This window comes from Crocodylus siamensis, chromosome 3 (genome assembly GCF_052110815.1).
Source record: "Crocodylus siamensis isolate JL-2025a chromosome 3, ASM5211081v1, whole genome shotgun sequence".
Classification (NCBI taxonomy): domain Eukaryota; kingdom Metazoa; phylum Chordata; order Crocodylia; family Crocodylidae; genus Crocodylus; species Crocodylus siamensis.
In genome coordinates, this window is record NC_143397.1 from 139969087 (window position 1) to 139993258 (window position 24172).

General features: G+C 44.3%; 1 protein-coding gene across 3 annotated transcripts in view; it reads right to left on the reverse strand.

Moving 5' to 3' along the window:
- FARS2 (phenylalanyl-tRNA synthetase 2, mitochondrial) overlaps positions 1 to 24172 on the reverse strand; it is a 423711-nt gene that overhangs the window by 360970 nt on the left and 38569 nt on the right. Inside the window, exon 3 of one of the 3 annotated variants that reach the window (XM_090039339.1) lies at positions 18093 to 18194. The exons of the other annotated variants lie outside the window; for them this stretch is intronic. The gene's annotated coding sequence lies outside the window, so the exon portion shown is untranslated. The remainder of the gene's footprint in view (positions 1 to 18092; positions 18195 to 24172) is intronic. 3 annotated transcript variants of the gene reach the window in all.

The window sequence follows — 24172 nt, forward strand, 5'->3', positions numbered from 1 at the left end:
CTGCCAAGGGGCCCGGCCAGCTGACGTCTGGCCCCTCCAAGCGAGGGCTGGCTGGGGAGTGGGCTTCCCAGGCCAGCTCGGGGGTGGTGGTGAGCCCCAAGCCACCACCACACCCCCTGCCCTGTGCAGCATCTGGGGCTGCAGTCTAATAAGCAGCTACAGACCGGGCAGGGTAGGGCGCTGTTCTGCCTCCTTGTCTGCAGCTGCCGCTGCCATAGCCAGGCCGTGCCATGCCGCTGGGGTGGGCAGGATGGAAAGCTTCTGTCCCGCACATGCAGCTCCAGCTCCCGGATGCCTTGGAAGGCAGAAGGCACCCAGGTGGGAGGATTCAGTCCGGAGGCTGCTGCTGGAGCTCCTTGAATGGGGCACAAGCTGGGAGCCTGAAGCTCTCCCCTACTTCCCCCATGGCCGCCTCCCGGAGTGGCAGAAAGGGGAGGGGGAGTCAGCACAGGAAGTGAGGGGTAGCCTGTTTGCCCCGGCAGGGCTGTCTCCCCATACCTCCAGCTGGCGCTCCTGCCGCACTGAGTAGCGACACGCTGGCCCGCTGCTGAAGTAGCGAGAGAGGAGTGCCCGGCAGGTCCCTGCCATTGGGGGGACAGGGAAGAGGGAATGAAACCCCTCTCTGGCCAGACCCCCACCTCTGGCTGTCCCTGCTCTGGCTGGGGAGCAGAGGGGTGGGGCCAGCCCATCTGGGCTGGAGAAGAGAGCCCAGCCCAGAGAGCATGCCAGGATGCTGGGGTGCTCTGGTTTAAGTTAAACCAGGAAGGGGTCTGCAATAGACATTGCATAACCAGTGTGAGCTAAATCAGTTAAGTCTGATACTACATTCAACCAGCCTGATCTCAAACCAGTTTTGACCATTTTGAAACTAGTTTCTGTGCACTGAATGCCTGTTCTGTTACAGGTTTAAACCAGTTTCTGATCACTTAAACTGGTTGATGTGTAATGTCTGCCCCCAGCCCACATGCCTACCTTTTTAAAAACTGAGTAAGATCATTAAAGAACAAAAGGCTGAAAGCCTTCTTCATCTATATACAGTATCTGAGCTATTTAATGTGTTCCTGGTGATCTAGACTCATTAAGCTTAAACTGACATAAAAAGCAGCAATCATATTCTTTAGATCTATGAAATGGATTCCAAGCTCAGAAATATTACCTAATCAGATATAAATTCTGACTCTTGTCTTCTGCAAACATATTTATTTTATTTGCTCATTAATTTTGCTAATATACAGAATTTAGATTTTGTCACAGTCTCAGTGAGAGCCTTTTGGCTGCTAATTCCTGAGCCTCTTCACAATGCATGCTGGTAACAATTAATTATTAATTATATCGTATTAATTATATTAGTCTTTCAAACACTGTACACATCTGGATTAGACTCTTAGGCTCATAGGATCATACTGCATTCCATTATTCTTGAACTACTCGTATACATCCTGGGCAGAAACCATCACAGGTATGAGCAGAAGAAATGTCACTGAAAAGAAAACCTAAAGACAGCTAGAGGAAAGCAGGATCTTTTTTAAAGTCACTTCACAGTATAGAATGGCAAATTTATTTTAACGTGTTTTGGTATATATTGATAGTGCTAGAGTGATATAGCTGTGATACTCCAGGCATTATGCAAGAGGTATGGATTTTTGTGCATGGTATCTTTCATTGAACCAACTGCATGGTAGGGTAAAGTTAATCATTGCTATGCCTGCTTCTTTCCTCAGACCTGTTGAAGAATGCCCTACATTTGAAACCTTGTTCTAACTTTATCTCAACCATGCAGTTGGCCAAATAAAAGATATCAACCACAAAAATACTTGCCTTCTAGTACATACTGAGAACTTTAAATCATTACCCAATGCAATGACTTAAGAAAAGAGTCAATGCTTCCAACTGTCGGCACAACCTTCTGACATCTGGGCATTTTTACTTATTAAATAATCTGGAGGTTAGAACTGCATTAAAACAAAACGTATTGGTGATATTACATACATGGTATCATGTCAAAGTCCAAGTACAACAAATTACTAACTTTGTCAGTAAATCTCTTAAATGTTTCATCAGACCAGGAGCAATAGTTCTTACTTCTCCAGGAGACATTCACTTCATTTTTCAAGTGCAAGGGGTTCATGTTAGACATCAGAAACAAACATGAACAATTCCATCTTTCATAAAGACAGGGCTGGAAGGGACCTCCATAGGTCATCTAGTCCAATCTCCTGCCTGAGGCAAGATCATTCCTATCCGTTGCTTTGCTGTGCAGAATCCAGTATATACACAATGTCACGATCAGTGAAGAAAAACGTGATGGATTTATTTGAATTAAAATTAAATGTTTACTTTACATTATTTTTTCTTTTTTTAAACAAGCATTTTAAAATGACATTTGGAATTATGATAGCTTATTAGGGTTGTAAATATTGATTAAATAAATATTAGTTTAATCTGTTGTAATTACAACAGGATAAATGATTAAACAGTTGGGTGCAGGGATGAAGATGAGTGCAGCAGCACTGGACTTCAGCTCATGGCACTGTGAAGTGGGGGGGGCGGGGAGGAGATGTGAAGGAGGGGCTGCACACACCAGTCCCAACCAACATGTTGAGCCAGGGGCCAAAGCAGCCCCACAAGGCAGACAGCACAGCCTAGGAACCTCAGGAGGGCAGCCACCAGCATGCAGCTTTCCAGGGCCAGCTGTAGCAGCACAGGAAGGACAAGGGAGGGGAGAGGCAGGCATCAGCCAGCGAGAGGCTTTACGAGCCCACTGCAGCCACTGGCACGCTGCAAGGAAGGGAGCAGGCAACCCTTCCCCCCTTCCTCACTCCTCTCTCCCACCCTGCTGTCTTCCAGTTCTTGCTCGGTTTCCCTTCCCCACTTCTCTCCTGGAATGCCCAGCCTCATGCAGCTAAACGATAACCTGTAAGCTAGAACTGGTTATCACCAGGGATCCGAGTTTTCCATTTCCCATGGTGGCAGTGGCAGCGGCAGCGTGGTGGTGGCCGGGCAGCACACAGCCATTCCCACCACCACCCCACGCCACGCCACTGGCCGTACAGCTCCATGCATGGCACCGTGGCGGCAGTGGGAGGTTTTGTACCCAGCGGTGGTCACCACTGGCACAGGTGACCCCACAGGTAAGCGGCAGCAGCTGCCTGTGTCAGCGGTGACTGCTGCTGCATACAAAACCTCCCGCTGCTGCCGCAGAGCCATGCCCAGACCTGTGCAGCCAGTGGCAGCGGTGCAGCGCGGGGTGGTGGTGGGGATGGGAATGCCTGCATGCTGCCCAGCCACCGCTGTGCCACTGCTGCACAGCTCTGGGCCTGGCTCCGCGGTGGCAGCGGGAGGTTTTCTACACAGCGGTGGTCACCGCTGGCACAGGCATCCTCACAGGTAAGTGGCTGTGGCCGCCTTTGCCAGCAGTGACTGCTGCTGTCTAAAAAACCTCCCGCTGCCGCTGTGGAGCCATGCTCAGAGCTATGTGGCTGGTGGCAGTGGCGCAGTGCAGGGTTTTGGTGGGAATGGCTGTGTGCTGCCCGGCCACTAGCACACTGCCACCCGGCGGCCAGCTGCACAGCTCCGGGCACAGCTCTGTGGTGGCAACGGGACAATTTGTAGACAGTGGCCATCACCGCCATCACGGACCTCCAGGTAAGCAGCAGCGCAGCATGCAAGCCCAAGCTCCTACACCCCGCACCACCATCCCTCACTGTGGCTGCAGAGCTGGCCACGGAGCTATGCTCTGGCCACATGCCAGCTTCTCTCTCCCCCTCCCCTGGGCAGATGGCTGGGCGGCATGCGTGCAGCCTGCACATGGCAGGCACCACCACACTGAGCCCTGCACTGCTTGCCCGCAAAGCCCCCTGCAGAGGGGCACCCCTGCCCTCACCCCCTGGCCTTGCTCCCAGCTGTGGTGTGCCACCTGGGGCTGGCAGCACCTCCCCACTCTCTCAGCCCCTAACCATCTTCTCCAGCCCTGCCCCACAGCCAAGCCCCACTTACCTCTAGGATCCAGGGGCAAAGGGCATGGCTATGCAGTGGCAGTGCTTGCCCACAAAGCCCCACCACTCCGTGGAGCCATACAACCAGTTGCAGGGCATGCTGCTACATCCAAGACCCCCATTTCACCCCCCAGCCAGGTGGCACATATGTGGCCCGCACATGGTGGTTGCCACCGCACTGCCACTGCCACGTCCTGTGCCACTTGCCCACAAAGCCATGCAGGTGGCCATGGGATGGTAGCACAGGGTGCAGCGGCAGAGTTGCAGTGGCAGCCTCTGTGTGCAAACCTCTTGTCAGGCTGGCCGGCATGTGTGGCCCACATAGTGGCACACCTGCCCTCACCCCCTGGCCCTGCTCCTGGGAGTGGGCACAGGGGCACACTCCCCCCATTCTTGATCTACCCCCGCAGCACTTTCCCTTTCCCCCACCCTGCCCCACCCCTTCCCCCCACACACACTTACCTCCTGGGGTGGGTGCTAGTGTCTGTGTTTGCATGTCTGTGGGTCTGGGGGGCTGTTGTGAGGGGCATCAGCAGGGATGTTGAGACTGTGGGGGGGCCTTTAATTTTTATCAGGGATTTTGGGTTTTTAAATCAGAGAATTTGCAATTTTTAATCAGAGAAAACCAGGATCCCTGGTTATCACTGACCTGACCGGTTAAAAGATGAATGGTTAAATGATTCATGTCCCTACAGCTTATATTAAGGCCTAAACATTCTATAATACACTCATTCAAAATTAAAGAAAGAAAATAATATTGAAACAAATTATGGTTTCTTCTAAAGTGTTACAGTCGGACCCAGACTGAGCTAGGTGAAACATCTGATATCAGAGTTCACGGAATTACTAAAACAGAGTTTATAGCAATAAAGTTTTGCAGATTCAGAGAAAATATATCATTCATTTCGATTTATTCAAATAGGTGAGTTAATTAAAAAGTTCATTCAAAGATTAAAACTTGTTAGGCAAGTGAAAAATCAAAAAGCCCTGCAAAGAAAGTATGTTTTACTTTTCCAATCTATCAATAAAAATGAGGTGAGAAAGGAAACTTATTAGCTCTAAAATTTTAAAAGGTTTGTGGATCAGAAGCAATCTGTTCAATTCACTAACTGCACACGTTTATAGTGTTTAATAAATTGGTTAGTTTTAAAATGCAAAACATTTTTAATAAGGTGTTTATTTTTCATATATATCCAGAACACTTAAGGTTTAAATTTTATTGAGCTTCTGGTTTTAAGCATTTTTAATTCAATTCTAATTTCTATCCAAAAGCAGCCAAACCAAATAGCAAGTAAAAATTAAAATTTGTTCAGTGAACAAGATATGTATTATTCACCATTTTCTAACATCATATGAAAATTTAAAAATTAAGAATCTAAATAAATCTATGCTAATTTCGCATACAAGTATATAATGTAACCCCCCATCCCCGTTTAGCAAAAAGACAGCAAATTTGGAGTAAAGGCTATATTGACTTGTAAATAAATACATTTTAATAGTTACCAACTTAGCTAAAGACAGGTTGTCTTTAGAAAAAAAATAACCAAGATCTACAAATACAAAACAAGATTAAAATAAGTAATTCATACTAAAGTTTCTTATTCGCTGATGGCAATACTGATTTAAAATGACTGATTTAAATGAGCCCACACTGGTAGCAGTCCTAATCTGTCCTTGCCAGCACTGAAAAGGCTCTCTATCATGACCAGAATGAACCTGTGCTTGAATTTCACCTTGATGAAATAATGAGTACCTCCCACAAACTATTTTTCATGCACACTACAGTGGGAATGCTTCTGTGACTGGCTTCCCTGTCAATCTATTCAAGGTGCTCCCAGGAGAACAAACTGCTCTGTAAATCTCACACTCTGGAATAGAGTTCTCATTCTCAATTAACCTGGGCTGGTGCTACTTACATAAGTGGAAAGGAAAAACAATTTCCATCGGGGTACTGTACAACCCTCTAAATTTAACTCTCACTCTCTTTTATTCAATACCTACTTAACCTGAACACAACTTTGGAGTCAAGATCTGACCACCACTTGATAAACTAGATTCATGGTATGGTATCATCATATTCATACTGTTCTAATTAAAAATACCTTTGGAAATAATTAAGCCAATCCCATCAAAGGACAACTATGAGCTAGTGGTTTGCCCATAGAGTTGGGAATCAGAAGACCATTCCTATTCCTGTTCCTATTCCTAACGCTCACAATGACTTGTTTTATGTCTTTGGGCAAGCTACTGTCAGCTCTTTATCTCAGCTATTGTTTTGGATAAATTAGAAATAAAGTTCTTTGGGATCTGTGTCCAAAGCCTTGATGCAAAGTATCTTTTAACTCAAAAGAAAAAGAGTGCTTATTTGATACAAACAATAGCAGAATATCAGAGATTTCTAGAGGGGCACTACATTTATATCTACACACTCTGTACGCTGGCCATTGAGGCTCTACACCTGATTACTGGGGCTACGTGAAGCTTCAGTCACTGATTAGATTCAGAGGAGATTTGGCTGGATTCAGCACCCAAATCTCCAAATCTGAATGGAATCAGGAGACCCATTAATCTCTCCAAATCAAATCAGAAGCTCCAATTCTAATTGGAGAGATTCAATGATTCCGCCGTAGACGCAGTTTTTTTCTACGTACCTCAAGGTACCAGGCACAGCTCATGAACACCGAGATGGTGAGGCAGATCGAATGTCCCACAGGAGCGTGGGGGGGGTTCCCTGCATGCCCAGCGGCAGACCCAGAAGTGGATCAAAGTATTTCTGGTCCATTTCCGGGTCCACCACAGAGTGTGCAGGGGACCCTCCCCACCCCCCAGCTTGGTAACTGGTACCTCCTGGGTCTGGGAGGGCACCCAGGATTCCCCCCACAGCCAATTGCCAAGCCCCACCATCTCAGCGTTCACGAGCCACACCTGGTACCTCAAGGTACATAGAAAAAACATTTAAAGCTGTGTCTATGGCCGAATCACTGATTCTCTGGACCAGAATTGAATCTTCAGATTCAGCCGAATCAAATCAGGACAGTGATCTGAATCAGCTAATCGAATCACTGTCTCCCAAATTGGGCCGAACCCAAATCTGAATCAAATACTGCCCACTTTGTGCACCCCTACTGATTATGGCTTCTGTAGTCTGGTTTTGATACATGATTATTAGGAAATAGATTACAAGAAATGCCTCACCCAGAAACAATGACAATCTGGATATATTCTTTCTTTTAGGGACAATACAGGGATAGTATAATCTCAAAGGAATGTGATCAGTTGCTAAGCAAAGAAGTTACTGGACTGCTTACATAAGTAGATATAGCTGGAGACAACGGTGGAAGAAAACTCTTGTTATTGCTTGAAGCCTAAGGATTGAAGGCCAAATTAATGATGACTAGGGAGACTGTTAGCACAGACAGTCTGTAAATGAAATTCTGAGATGCATTCTAAGAATCCCTAAGTAAATTTGATAACCAAAATGTAGTCATTAGAATGTTGTATTCACACGTGATGTAAATCAGCACTACAATGTCCAGGGCACATTGATTAGATTGAGGGAACGTTGGTATTATGGTAAATTTGTTCCGTGTTGTCCACTGGGGTTGAAAGCTAATCTGACAGAAAAATTTGGCAATGTTACTGTAAATGATATAGCTGGTAAGTATTCAGTTGTTCAGGCAACCCCATATCACATGTTGCCTTGATGACATAACACATTTAGGTAATAGTTCCAATCTTGCTTTCAGAAGGAGGTTTGCCATAGAATTCAATAGGAACAGATGCAGAGCCACTGTCTTGTGAAAACATAGCTGCATTACTGTGGTAATCCCAGATGCAACCTTTTGTTTGACACAGCTTCCTCCAGAAACAATACTGCCTTCTTAATGCAAGCCTATGCAAAAACAGTACAGTTAATCTACTCCACAGGATGAAAAGAAGAAAAATGTCCCCATTCCATAGTTAAAATGGAACAAACAATGCCAGCTATTACATGGCCTTTCAAATGCTTAAGGTTGTCAAGGAATAAGTGTAACAGATCTCGTGGGTCTGCTACACTACCACATGGTGTCCCTGGGGTTCAACCCACTTGCCAGCTCTCTCCTGGGCCCATCTCACCTCCAGTCGCACACCTACTATGATTTTAATGTTATCCGTTGGTTTACTGAGGTGGTCCCCAGGGTCTGGAGCAGCCCTGCTGGTTCCTTCAATGGCCGGAAATACGGTTGTGGTTAGGTCCAACCCACACCTAGGCTAGGTACAGAAATTTGAAAAGCCTGAGGCAGAATAGATCCCAGGTATGTGGGTTTCTCTAAGTTACATATATTAGATCAGGAACAACCAGAATACACATTCGCCCTTCAGTGTGGGGTGAGGAGGGGGAACCCACAGATGCCTGCACTGGCCGAGAGACTCCCACATACCTCTCAACATGGCTGCACACCCGCATACCTCCCAATGCAGCCTCTGCCCCTAGCAGCAGGTAGGGGGTGGTCCTCCCCAGTTGTGCATGCTCAGGTCTCAGGGGGCTGGGCCCACATGGTGGAAGCCTCCACTCCCTCACCCCCCCCCCCCCCACACCACTGCCCAGTTCAGCTGGGGCTGAGAGCTGCACAGGGCTGTCAACTGAGCTGGGCAGCACGGTGCACTGCGGAGCAGAGACCCTTGCCGCCCCCCCCCCCCCGACCCGAGCACCCACAGCTGGGGTGGGGGGTCTCACTCCCCCTGATCCTGTGCTCCTCCACAGCACTGCACAGAGCTCTCAGCCCCAGCTAACACTGTCTCTGTGATAGTGGAGGGAGGACGGGAGGGAGCAGAAGCCCCTCACCAGACAGCCCACTAGCTGTGCTTATCTTGGGTCTGGGGGAGGTCAGAGACAGGCCTGTGGAGCAGTGACCTCTGCTCCGCCATGCTCCCATCTGCTGCACAGCTCTCATCTCTGTGAAAGCCAGCGGGCAGGCCAGCCTGGTGCTTGGCCAGACCAGGTAAGTGCAGGCCAAGGCTAGCCCACCCACCCTTCAAGAAAGCACCTGTCAGGCCTTCAGCCATCCCAGCCTTGGCCCTCTTTTTCTCTGTCCAAACCCTCCACCTTGGTCCACTCTTTGAGACCTCAGATCCTGAGCATCAGCCGTGACTTGGCTGCAGCCCCTCCTGGAGCTCTGGTGTCACTCTGCCAGCCTCAGCCTCCTTAGCTGGGGTCTACTCCCTGTTGCTAGTAGTGAGGAGCGCCTCCCAGGCACCCCACCCATGGTCTCCTCCTCCCCTGTAGTCACAATCCAGTCCTCCAGTTAAACTTGTACAAAAACCCCCCTGACCTAACTGGTCCTAACAAAGATCCAAACCCCTCTGGGTCTCCAGGTACCTCTCCTGGGCTGGCTTGACTCCAGTCTACTGGGAACTCTGTCCTGCAGCAGACTGCCCTTCACCCCCCACCAAGGCTATGCTTAAATCTGACCCTGTCTCTTGTACCTAGGGCCCAGATGCTGTTAATTCCACCATTAACTGCCTGCCCTTTTCTCGCCCATGGCTCAGTTTACCTGGGCAGCTATTACTTGCTGCCACTTTGCCCTCAGGCCTCCTATACCCCCCCACTTTCTTCCTGATAACAGGGGCAGGGATTCCCTGTGAGCTTGTGAATCTCTATACTTGTAACACTCTTAATATATTTTAACAAAACTTCTTCCTAGTAAAAAAAATTATGGAGAACAAACAAAATAACTAGCAGAACCAGGCTATGAATGCTGCACACGAGTCAAGAACGTAGCAGTGGCACTGTGGTCATGTAGGAGTGAGTTTTTGAACTCTCAGCAACTGCAACTACCAGCAAACCAGGCACAGTATTTACAATGCCCTTTTAAAGAGTTCTGTTCATTTGTCTCAACCAAAGACTAGCTGTAGTAACACTGAACTTGGAGATGACGCAAGAAGAAGGTAAAGAAATAACAGCTAAATTCTCGCTTTACAGTCCTGCCTTCAGGCACACACACAGATCAAGTCATAATTTTTCATTACAGCTGGATTCAACTTTCCTAGAAAGCCCTAGAAATCCCTGACCCATGGTAGTCATTTCATAGGTTTACTGCACATTCATTCAAGCAGCTGGCCACAATGTTTTACATTTTTTCATGACTATACTTGGTTTCCTAATTTAAATTATTTAAATCCATATGAATTCCACTGCCACCTACAGAATATGCCAACAGATTGTCATAAAAAAACTGTTCTATAGAACATGTGTCCTAAGACACACTAAGGAAAAAAAAAAATCTCACTATGCTAGTGGCCCCCCTCTATCAAATACAAGGTCGCATCAGACAGTGTAATGAAGTGTGAATATGCATAAAAGAAAGCAACATTGCTTAAAAGGGAATAAAAGGTGTCTTAATTTATTTCTGCCAGCCTGGAAAAAAAACCAAATGTACTTTCTATTTTACATTTTAGATTTGTTCTTTCCCCCTTATATTTTATGATTTTTTTCAGAGGCATATTTTACTGCTTCTGCTTTAGTCTAGATTTTTAAAAAAATTATCTGAGATTCTCATCTACTTTTACACTATTCCGGTTTTATCATTTCTTTCCAATGTTTTAATTTAATGTGTGTTGCGTATTTCTTTTTTCCTCCTCGTTATTCACTACACACGCACACACACTATATAATTGTGCTCATTTTCACTCCTTCACACCACTCACTAGATAGCTCTCATTCTTGTCCACTTTACCTGCTTTCACAACTGGCATTAACATTTATCCAGCTGCAAAACCTGGCAACAAAGCAACAGCTTTTGTCCCACACCACCACTGTTGAGCCTGGGTGGGTGAACCCAAAACAGCCACAGGGGAAGCAGCATTGGCTCTTCGCAGCATGGTTCCCCACCAATACTGTGGGACTGGGGCCAGCAGTGGTGGCAGTCAGAAGGAGCTGCCACCACCTGGGCTGTCTAGAAAGGAAGTCCAGCTGTGGAGCTGCCCCCACCCTGCTGTGTGCCCAGCGGACAGCACGATGTTCCATGGGTGGGTGATGCAAAACAGGCACAGGGTAGAGTGGGCCAAGTCAGGGCTGTGTCCGGGTTCCAGCTGATCTGCTCTGGGTAGAGCGAATCTGGAACAGACACAGGGCACGCTCCACCTTAACCACAAACCCCACAACCACATCCTCCCCCACATACCCACACTCTCCCCCTCCACAAACCCCACACCCCTCCCTCCATGCAAACCCACACATACACACACACACACCTGTGTGCCCCTGCAGGGAGCCCAGCCAACTGCTATGCACACAACCCCCCCCATACACATACACCCACAGCCCCCACACACATCCCACATCCATCGCCCCCACACGCAGCCCCAGCCACTCTCCCCCTGCACACACCTCACAGTCTCTCACAAACCCCCTATAGCTACCCACCCACATATACCCCCACACCCTACATACACACTCATCTACACACACACACGTCATAACCACCCATCTACAAGCCCCCGCAATATACAAGAGTAAGACTTCATTTTGAGCTATTATGCTCTATATACACCACAGAAACACACACAAATCAGGACAAAAACATTTTTCAAATAAAAATTAAAATATATTATTGTCAATGTTTGATTTTTAGTATATACTTTGTTTTTTTCCAGTTCACAGATAGCAACCCCTCTTCCCAAAAGGGGTACTTCTGGGGGCAAGGGGAGGGACTTCCGGTGGCAAAAGTCAAAAGTTAGGGGGCTCGACTTCCAATTCCAAGATTGCAACCAGTGGGTGAGGCACCTGTCAAGGGGTGGGGCTACCTTGCAGCCCTTGACAGTTCACCAAAACTAGTTATGCAGCCCTCCAGCCAAAATAACTGCCTGCCCCTGTATTAGTCTCATCATGCTTTAATCAAATTCCCTTTAAGGAAATTACATTTCTCTTTAGCTCAAGCACACTTCCCTTTAGCTCAAGAGGCAGGAAGTCAGGCTCATGTAGTATGGGGGGCAATCAGGAGGAACTTTGCCTTCTGATAGCAGGGAAGAATCCAGACTTAGCGGGGCTCACAGAAACCTGGTGGGATCCTACCCACAACTGGGCAGTGGGCATTCAGGGATACACACTATATACAAGGGACAGGACTGGGAGGAAAGGTGGGGGGGGTCACCCTCTATATCAAGGAGCAACTCACATCTTCAAGAATTAGCTTTGGGGCAGAGGAAGGTTTGACTATGGGTCAAACTTCAATGGGGGAAAGGCGAAAGGGTCTTACGGTGTGTATCTACTATAGACCACCCTGCTAAGGGGTTGAGCTGGACCAGGATTTCTCAGCACAGCTTATGGAGGCAGTTGGGTCTAGGGATGTCATTGTCATGGGGGACCTAAACTACCCAGATATCTGCTGGGAGGAGCACTCAGTCAGGTCTGACCATTTGCGTAGGTTCCTAGTTGAAATACAGGACCTCCATGTTATCCAGGAGATGCACTGCCCCACTACGGGAGATGCCTTACTGGACCTGGTCTTGGCCACTGGGGATGACCTGGTAAGGGGAGTGCAGGTCCTTGACCACCTGGGTGACAGTGATCAACACCTACTGGAATTCACCATCCAGCGCAGGGTGTTGAGGGCTTATACCAAGACTAAAACCCCTGACTTCAGAAGGGCCAACTTCAACGAACTTCAGAGATTAGTGGGGGAGGCACTGAGGGCCCAAAAAGTAGAGGATATGGGAATCCATGAGGGATGGTCGTACCTTAAGGGGACGATCCTCCAGGCTCAGAGTGTGACAGTCCCTAAGAGAAAGAAGGGGAATAAGAGTGCTCTGAAACCCCCATGACTCAGCAAAGGCATTTGAGAATGCCTGAGGGCCAAAATGGAGGCGTACACCCGGTGGAAGACAGGGGCCATCACCATCCTCCTTGGTGATGATCTTTACATCATATTATTTACAGGGTAAAGCTCAGTTGTTTTTTCTTAAACAGATGTCACGTATACAAAATAACCAGAGTAAATATTGCATTACTTGATCTATTCTTCCAAAGTTAGGGGACCTATTTTGGTTTAATGTACTACCAGTCTTGTAGCTTAATTCTTACCCTTTTCTTCATTTTGGAAACTATGAGAAATCTACAAGTAATCAATGATTTCAGAGAATATGCAGTCATTTCTCTTCCTTAAATAATATCCACATCTAATGAACAGGTCTTCATTTTTCATCTCTCACGTGGCTAGAACAAAAGCTGTAATGCTTTAATGCTTCAAGTTAATTGAAAACCATACAGGCCACTTTATCTTTACATCATAAACTTTAATAGCAATCTTTTCCACTGTAGTACACATGTTTAAGAAGCTGTATTGTGCATGTATTCAATAAACTTGCACTAACTGCTTCAGAAAAAATACTGTACCCTCTACAGTTACAGAGCTGCATAAGGTGCTGACATATGCATGATTTGGATATGAAGTGAAATACAAAGGTTAAACAAATTACAGTTGGATTTGTGTCCTGTTTGCTTCTTTATGGTATGAAGAGAAAAATGGAAAATGTTTTGTTTTGCTTTAAAGGACTGTTACCCATTTTGAAAGGTTTTTTTTAAAAAGCTAAGAAATCAGAAATATAAACTTTTATCTTCCCTATTTTTGTTAGGGTCACACTCTCAGCCCTAACTGCTTCAAAATTCAGGAAAATATTTGAGCCTGCACCTACAGAATCATAGAAATATAAAACTAGAAACTAAGTCAGGAGGTTATTTGGTCCAACCCCATGATTGGGACAGAATTATCCATGTCTAAATTATTCCAGACAAATGCTTGTCTAGCATGCACTTAAACCCTCCAGGGATTCCCCAACTTCTCTAGCTAGTCTATTCCAAAGTTTAGCCATCCTCATAGTTAGAAAGTTTTTCAATATCTAACCTCCTTTGTTGCTATTTAAGACCTTTATTGCTTCTCCTGTCCCCTGGGGAAACAGAGAACAATTGAATGCAACCATCTTTATTACAACCCCTTGTGTTATTAAATGCTACCAAATACTATCAAACTCCCTTTAATCTTCACTAATTCTGGTTCTTCCACATGCCCATCATATATCATGTCTTCTAGACCTCTAATCATTTTTTTTCTCTCCCCTGGTCTCTATACTTTCAACATCCTTCTCAAATTATGATGCCCAAAGTGGCAACTAGTACTCCAGGGCTAAGTACAGAGAGTCAAAAAACCTGAGGCTGAATCAGTTCAGTCTTTGCAGGTTAGTCTAAACTGCACAGATTAACCTAGAAACAACAGGACAGACATTCACTTTTAATTAAGGAAATGTAGCCTCATCCCTGCAGAGGCTCAGGCTAGAAGCTGGGGGGGCATGGCTCTCTGGCACATAGCCAGCATGGGCTGTGTTCGCTTCCTCATCCTGCTGCCCCCAAATTTTCTAAGATTTGCAATCCAGACTCACAGAACCAGGACTCTGCAGGGTTTCTCATCACCTCCTCTTTCTGCTTCCAGGTGCTTCTGGGATTTTTAGTTCACAGTCACAGCCAGCAGTAAGTTTTTATCAGGGCAGGGCATCTCTGTATTCAGGAGAGGGAGCGTTTAACTTACCTCCCTGGCCCCAGACCGGGTTTGCCTGGAGGGGAGGGGAGGTCAGTTCCTGCCACTCCCATGCTGCCCAATCTTGTAATCAATCATGACACCCAGGTGAACATGAGCCACTATACAGTATTTTCCATAGCCTAATCAGTAATTCCCCATTGTTTTCATACATTTGGTTGTTCCCTCTTAAGTGTAGCACTTTTCTGTCTTTATTAAATCATCTAACAGAGCATTTCTTTGCAATTTACCAGGGTAATTTTAAATTCTAATCCTTGCTTTTAAAGGTTTCAGCTACCTCACCCTATCTAGCTTCATGTCATCCATAAATTTCATAACTACACTCTCCATTCTACTCTCCACAATTAAGCTAATATATAGTAGCAGACAAAAGAGAGACCCATGAGGAATCTCATTTGATACTTCTTCCCAACTTGACATTGAGCGATTATTGTTTATTCTCTGAACATTACTACCCCAAGTAGTTCTGCACTCACCTAATGGCAGTTTTTTCTTGATACTTCTCAGTTTCTTCCCCAGCATGTCTTTCCTGTGCCACCAGCCCTCATGACATTATTGAAAGTCTCATAATACTATATTGATGCTTTACTTCAAGCCCTAGATCCCAAAGTTAGAAGATATCAGAGTTTCAGGATGGGGGATGGGATGTTGGGGGTGTTATTTTTTGCCCCACCTTCTTTTTTTTAAGGAAGCATCTAGTCATCTTGGTTAGGGAAAAAGGCCCAGAAATGCGAACATTTAATGTTAAAAAAAAACCAAGAAGGCAAATAAAACAAACCAACACCTATTATTTTTTAAATCTGATTATTTTGGAATGCTTAGTGTTTTGCAAAAGCGAAATGCTTTATTGAAGTAGGGCCCTAAAGACTAAATAAGCATTAACAAATTATAGCAGTCAGCAGCTGCAATCACCAGAGTAAAGCTGAGTTCCAAAAAAATTGAAAAATAAGTCGTGGTTTGAAAATACCAGGATGCATATTTTAATTAGCCTGATCACACATCAAGACTACCAGGGGGTTGGGAAGGAAATCAGAAGTACGGTGACTGATATGTTCCTGCTGATAGCCAAAGGAACTCTACCCACATGTTTTGTAATACTCTACTATCTTTTGATATCTCTGGGAAAAATATCTGCCATTTAGCTTGGACTGTACCTGCTTCTTTCCAAGATCTGAAGAAAAGCACTTGTGCCCCCAAGCTTGTCTAAAATCCCTTCCAACTCTTAGTCCAATAGAAGAGGGAAAAATAGTCAAAGTCTAAGGCATGCTAGATCCATGTTTTGTGTGCAGTGCATAAGGCTAATCTGGTATGTACTAGGGCGATGCAAAGCTTTGGCCCCAATTCAATTCAGTGGAGATTTGGCCCGATTCAGTCAGGATACCCTTTAATCTCTCCGAATTAAATCGAAACCCTCCAAATCAATTTGGACAGATTCAGAAAGATTCAATGATTCTAGACACAGCTTTAAATGTTTTTTGTATGTACCTTAAAGTACCAGGCGGCTCATGAATGCTACAATGATGGAGAAGACAGAACATCCCACAGGAGCATGGGATGCTTCCCAGCACGCTTGGCAGCAGACCCAGAAGTGGACCAGAAGCACTTCCAGTCCATTTCCAGGTCCACCGGGGAGTGCCCCCTCCCCGAATCAGTGAGTAGTGTCTCCTGGGTCTGGGGGACACCTAAGGCCCATCGCCATATCATGGGGGGCGTGGGGGTGCCCCCCCGCATGCTAGGTGGTGGACCCAGAAGTGGACCAGAAGGACTGCCTCCAGGTTTGCTGCTGAGCACACGGGGCCTCCCCCTCCTATGGGATGCTCCATCTGCCCCAGCACTGTAGTGTTCATGAGCTGCACTGGTACCTCAAGGTATGTAGAAAAAATATTTAAAGCTGTGTGTATGGCCGAATCGCTGATTCTCTGAATCAGCATCGAATCTTCAGATTTCGATTCGGCCTAATTGAATTGGGGACAGTGATCCAAGTCAACAAATCAAATCATTGTCCCCAATTCGGGCCAAATCCAAATCCAAATTGAATACAGCCCATTTCGCACACCCTTAGTATGTACCATATGCAGCAAACGGGTTTGGTCTAAGACCCATAGGCTGTACAGCAAGCCAGATAGGGCTTTGCAGGCCAGATCAGGCCCACAGGCTCTATCTTTAACACACAATCTCCGCCCTTAAAATCAGCAAGGATCAGACTTCTCTGGAGAGAACCTATGGAATAGTCCTTTTGTGGACTATGGAACAACAACAGACGTTAGGATTCAAGTGATTTTCAGCATGCCTTCAACTCCTCTGCAAGGGTGCAGCAAATTAGTCTTCAACAGACTGATCAACAGATCACATGTACTATTTTCCCCTGTGCAGTATACCACATGCTGTTTCCACAAAACACAGAAGATGCCTGCCTCCTGTTCTTGCCCTCTACATCTGCTTCACCCTCAATAGCGAAAAAACATGGGTACTACCATGTCAGGTGGAGATTGTGGGATTTACCCTTGTAACTACAATTAGCAAGGTGCAATGCCAAGAAGCAATCTGCAAATATACTTCTCCTTCACTATAAATATCAGAAGCCATTATCAATTTCTACTACTTATCAAAGCATTCCCCTTTCTCTGTGTACAGCTCATTGATTGATATAACTAAGCCAGTATAACTGTCCCTCAGTTAAATGAGGCACTTCTGTAAAGTTTATCTTGCTGATCCCTTTATATCCTACACCTCATCAGCTTTTCTTATGTGCATTGCACATACTTATTTTTGGAAAACAAAGGAATTATATCTACCTTATTGTTTTACCACCACTTTAACTATAGTGTTAATTACAAAAGCAAACAGGATATAAATGTATATTTTCGAGGCATGGTAAAATCTTGGGAAAAGTTCACTTTTGCCAAAAATTGTCAGAAACATACTTAACGGGAAATTTCACCATGTGGAATAGCTTAGTGATTCTTTTAACAGCTAGATTCCTTTTAACCTTTTCAATATTTTTAATTATTTTCATTTTTCTTTCTGACAATCACCGAGACTGTTTTTTACTTCATGCTGAAATCAATTGAATGATTTCATATTTTTGATATCACACTCATTTACAAAGGCAAAGAAGCCATAAAACAGGCATCTGAGCCAAATTAGTCTTGTAGTTGCATTGGTTTAACTGACAATTTTCTCCCATCACATAAAAATGATCAAACAGGAGCAAGGCAGTAAAGCAGACAGCTCTAACTATGTATAACAATTTGCCACAACAGAAAATTCAGAATAGATACTGCTTCTTTATAAACATTCTCTTTGAAATTTGCCTCATCATGCACGTTGCACTTTACACTGTCAAATATGTTCACTAATATACGCTTTGAATATTTGCACTTTGGCCATGCTGCTATATCATCCTCATTTGGTTTTTTCACTGCTATAAAAGGAAAATGCATCATTAACCACAAACGTATCAGATTTCCAGTCCGGTTAACAATTCACTAAATATGCACTATATAGATCTAGCAATTCTGGATCTTACTTTTTACTCTAGTTGGAAGTGGAAGGGATCCCTTTTCCACTGATAGCTCCTTTCTGGTGTTTGGAGAAAACCATTCCACTGGAGATAGGTGACCTAATTTACCTCCACATAAAAAAAATAAATAGATTTGATGTCACACATTTGGTATCACTGCTTCACTCCACATTTTGCAGATCAATGATTCCCAACTTTTTAAGATTCAAGAAACTCTGTATTAGACTCAGAAAAATAGTTATTATTATCACAAGCTGCAAGCTCTTAGCTTTCAAGCATTTTTTTGCCCACAGAAAAATAATGGAGACATTCTTCTGTTGCAAAGAACTTGCTGATCTGTTACAGCCTTATCATCTTTTTGATATTATAGATTCCACTTTGAAATCTCTGGCTTCATCTTGTGCATCAACTGTAAGTGTTTGTGCATTTAACAGTGCTAATACTGCACAGCATCCTGCAGCAACCTTCAAAGCATCTGAGAGCACACTGATTGAGAATCACTGATATATGCAGGTCAGAATTGTCAGGAAATCTTGGGTGATTAAGTTCATATGTAGTCCTAGGCTACGAAACTCAGATCTCAATAAAAATCTCAGTTCTCAAAGATTTATGTCACAATTACAGTTTGAACATATTACAGAGATAGGGATAAACCACAAAATTTCAATCCTAACTTTTCTATAGCTTGAGAGGAGGAAAGAATATTTAGGATATGTAATGTACAATAAGCTAGCGAAATGCAAAGTCCTTTAGGCTTCATTTCTGAGACTTTTAACCTATTTGCTTGAGTCACCCTACTAACACAAGGAACAATCCACACGTTTACAACTGAGCTCATATGAAGCTGTATGTTCAAAACATTAATATTCAAGTTTGGCTACATGTAGTTTTCCTCTGTATGGAAATCCTTCCTGAAAACAAAGGAATACAGTATATAGAGCAGAATACCAAACAGCCACACTAATTGGGACCAGCTTTGAGCAGGTACGAAAACAGAGGGTTGCTCAAATAACTTCCCAGAAAAATGGCCTGTAGATAAACCCAAAGTAAAACAGCTCAGTGTTGCTACAATGCAACTGAAATCATATGAATCAATGATAAATAAGTAGCAACTAATAAATAAGATTTTATTAATACACACATATATGCATGACTAAAAACACAGTATAACAAAACACAGCATTTAATGTACTTCGTTAATAAAATTGCTCTACCATAAACTAAAATGTGTTTCAATATGGGAGACAATAAGTAGATGATGAATATTTAAAGTAGTTGTTTATCATTTATTTGATTAACAACATAAGATGCACTAATGTGTGGTTGACTGGACTGTAATTCTTTAGTATTCAACTGTAATTTGTTTGCACTGGCACTAGAAAAAAATGCCACTGCTGAGGACAACTATACTGATACTTCTTGCACCACAAATGATAAACCATTGCAGGCACTACTTAAGTATGCTTACCACAATTTAAAGCTCCACAAAATATTACAGAAATTGCTCATGCAATGCAAAGTCATCAAACAGAATAAGTTTGTGGAGAAACTAAGTTATTAAGAGCTCACAGACACAAATAAAATATATCATCGAAGAAGGCAAATTGATCTGCAGAAAAGTTGCCAAAAAACCCTCCTACAGTAACAGCCTTCTCCAATGTAAATATCTATAAATTTCACACCTGATTACTCCATAGCCATGATTGCTGACAGCTTGCTAAGGTTCACATCAGTTCCCAGTAGACTCAAGCCACTGCTGATTGAACAGATTACAGTAATCTACTATTAATATAAATCCCTGGGTAGGCATTATACTACAGTTCAAAAAAAATGTAAAACTGAACTCTATTTCCTAAAATGTCTTCCAACATTTACTTAAGCCATTTTTGCAGGAACAATAATGGTTATTTTTTAAAATATTGGAGCAGAAACAAACATCACTGGCACGTATGAAGAGAAGACATTCAGTTGAACCCACCCTTGGGCTGCCAAGAATAGAGGTATCAGCTGCAACTAAGCACTGTAAAAGATAGTAGAGAGTCATAGGCCTGATCATTTGGCCAATGGGAGAGATAAAAGGCGGGGTCTTTCATTCATAAGAGAAAGGACAAGGGATAAGGAAAGTAGGGCTGGAAGGGAACTCATGTGGTCATCAAGTCCAGCTTAAGGCTGAATTACCAACTATCCCAGCTAACCCCAACTAACCTGCTCTTGAAAATTTCCAGGGATGGAGATTCTACATCTCCTCTAGGTAGCCTATTTCAATGCCTGACCACCCTCTGTCAGAAAGTTCCTCCTAATCTCCATCCTAAATTTCCCTGCTGCATCTTGAGGCCATTGCTCCCAGGCCTGTCCCCTATGGCCACAGAGAAAAGTCTATCTCCATCCTCTCTATAATCACCCTTCAGGTATTTGAAGACTGCTATTAGCTTCCCCCCTCAGTCTTCTCTTTTCCAGACTAAATAACCGAAGTCATGGGCACATCTAGGTTGAAAATGGAGGTAAGGATGTAAAGACAGTGAGGTGCATCTTCACATATAAAACAACACATTTTTCTCCAGTTTAAACTAATGCATTCAGTTGTATTATTCAGTTTAAGATTGAAGCAAAAACAAATATAACTTAATTGGAATGAATTAAAAAACAATCTGCAGGGCTGTGAAATAGGATCTTCATTACCAGGAACAGCCAACAGACAGCAAAATTGTAGAACCAAGGATAGCTTGATCAGTGGAAAATCAAGTCAATTAAAAAGAAGAGAGGGTCATTAATACCTGTGGAATGATGATTTTAGAAGGGATCAGGTAGATTATGAACCATGAAGTCAATTGATTCCCCCAGCAGTGCTTGACTAGAGACGCTGCTACCACTGCCAAGTACTTGGTTTTAAACTTTGGGTAGACCAGGGATCAAAGAGGGGTACAGGTGCACCAGTGCATTCCCTGGACCCGGCCCTGACCCAGGTTCCTTCAGGATCAGTAATGTTTCCCAAGCCTCTAATCATTTTTGCTGCTCTCCACATCTTTCTTGGAGTGGTGTCAGGAGCAGAACTGGACTCGGGAATAAATCCAAAGTGCGTTGAAGTGCATAAGTTTTCCATTGACTTCAATCTTACCCTTAGTGGAGAAATGATATGCAGTAGAACTCAGATTCTCTGTAGGGTTAGGTTTCTTAGCACCATGAAAAGACAAGGGGTTCACAAAATAACTGAGGCTATACAGAGCCACCATAAACAACCGCAGGGGACTGCGGAAGTGCTCCAGCTGCTTACTACACCTTTCACTTCAAAAGGGCACTACTTCTCCAAACAAGGGCAGAGGATCACTGACGATTTTCAACTGCTCAAAAAGGTAGCACCCTTTGAAGTAATAGCTGCAGCCATCAGCTGAATGGCAGGACCTTAAAATAGCAACCTCCTGCAAGTTAAGTGGACTGCATACAACCCCAATATGAAAAATCTGGGTTCTACTTTGTCAAACAATATCGATTGCATAGTGGCTTCAGCTTTTTCAGTCTGCCCAGAAATTGAAATCCTTATTCAAAACACATGACTGACTGTTAAATACCATATTCTGTTGGTCTTTTCAGAGTTACGTAACAAGCATCACCAACCCAAATATTCTGGGTATACCTAGTAGCACCATTTTTGCTTTAGCCATCTAACATTTCCTGTTATATGACTTTTTTGTTTTTATCTTTGCCACACTTAATCATTCAGCCTGAAATGCATTGTCTATTGCTCAGCAAGTATTGAGGACTCTGCATTATAGTAATTTTTTTTTTGTGCTCCAGGGGTGGGGGGGGGGGCGTATTTTAATTAGAGTGGCTCTGAGAGCCACTCTAATTAAAAGCGCCTGCAGCCTTATGAAGCTCCCATTGCCATTTTCAAGCATGGGGATGTTTTCTTCTGGATGATTTTTAGTGTTTAATTTTTTAAAAGTTCAGCCATGTCTGAGAATTAGGTCTCTATGATCTAGAATAAGATTGAGAGAAGTGTCATTTGCCTAAGTTAAAATTCTTACCACTCACTATTCACTGACATTGTAGGATCTCCATTCTCCATAGTTGACACTTGCCATGTGGTAGGAAAGTTGCCCTGGTGTTACTGTTGTGTCTTTTGCTTTTCCCATACCCAAATTCAGCTACTGAAAAAAATCGCATATACTTAAAGATTTGTTAGACTCTGGCAATGGAGGCTGAAATCCAGGCCAAGGCATTTTAACACAAAGAGGAAAATTTTGGCAAAAGATACTTTTGGCCCGGTTGAAAGATTCACGTTCACAACTCAGAAACAGGCGTAAGCTGACGTTTCACAATTAGTAGGGCTGTACGAAACAGCTGTCTCATTTCAATTTGGATTCAGCCTTTTCAGAGGACAGTGATTTGTTTCAGTGTTTTGGATCACTGCTCTGGTTCAATTCGACTGAATCTGCTCTAGAGTTTTGATGCTGTTTCGGAGATTCAGATCGGCCAGGGAGAGGCAGGCACAGGCAGGTGGCTGCAGGTTCCCCTGCAGCTCCTCCGCTGCCCCACGCTGCATGGGGAGGCTCTGCCACAAGCCCTCAGAGGCCCTGAACACCATTGCCAGAGCTGGTGAGCATGGGACTTTTTTTTTTTTAATTTTATTTTTTAAAGTGCCGGGATGCTGGGGCCAGGGACGTCAGGGACAGGGCTGGGTAGGGAAGATTTGGGAGCAGGGGCTGTGCAGAGGGCTCTGCCACGTGGCCCCAGAGCCCCACCTCTTTTTTTTAAGTGCTGGGAGGCTGGGCCAGGCGGGGGATGGGGCCAGCCAGCTTCTCCCATGGCTCCTCTGGCTGTGTTCAATGCAGGCTGCACCAAGCAGACTCAGGTGCTGGCCCCAGCCAGCAGTGGCAGCCAGCTGTCAGCCTGCATGCAGATCCAGGGGACTGCGCCCCCTGGGAGGGTTGTGCTGGACTCCTCCTCAGGGGCATGGGCCCCCGAATCTGTGCACAGGATAACAGCAGGCTGCCATCCCTCCCCCAGAGCACTGGGATTGGAGGGGACCTCAGGGACAGATCGCAGACGCTGGCCACCTACAGATTTCAATATCAGAGCAGTCCTTCCCCCCCACTCTTCTTCCTCCCTCTTCTTAGTTTTTTTCCCTGCAAGCCCAGCTCTGAAACACCCAAAACATTTCAGATAGTTTCGTTCAGTTTTAGAGGCTTCCACTTCATTTCGGATTCAGTGTTTTGGGTGCCAAAATGGGCCGAAACACCTCTGAAGTGAAACATCTGCTGAAATTTCAGACAGTCCTAACAATTAGTTCTATGATGTTACATTGACATAAGACATTCACAGTAAGAGGTCTTCCTGAGATGAGCCACGACCACCCCCCCCAAAAAAATAAACCCTCTGTCAAGTGAACTTGTAAAAACATATTTTACATAAATTTTTGGCTCATCATTTTTAATTAAAATTTGAATTTTCTGGTGTCTTGTGATGAGTAGGTGAAAGCATGAAAGCAAACCTGGAAAACTAATTTTTTTCCTATTTTTTTCCTCTCTAACACAAAAGGTAAGAGAACTGTTGCATCTAAAATGGGAAGTAATGTAATGGTTCCATAATAAGACAAGTACAATCAGTGAAGTTGGGAGTCATGCATTACTACATCACAAAGAGTCACAGATACCTAAACCCAGAAGTGGCCTAGAGAGAAAAGATAAAAAAACAAGATCTCCAAGTACTCCTAAATACCAAGTACACAAACAAAGACTTGTCTCTAGCTTCTGCTGGAGATCCCTTGGTGATTTTGGAATGGTGAATACCCAAAGAGCTTGGGCAGACAGTGAGAAAGCCAACAGATGGCTTTAAATAAAGGGAATAGAAACAGGTGACTGACTAGTCTGAGAATAAAAATAAAGTGGGAGCAGTGCCATGGTATTATCATTTTTGTAGAACCACCTGGAGTGGTTGCTGGCTTGTCAATGAATGCCAGAAATGAGTACTGCCCATCTGCTAACCCTAATAAAAGTATACAGGAATAGAATTCCCTTGAAGTGACTTGCATGCTTTTAGAAGATCTATTTGTTTAAACTATTTAGATAGGTCATGCAGGTCATCACACC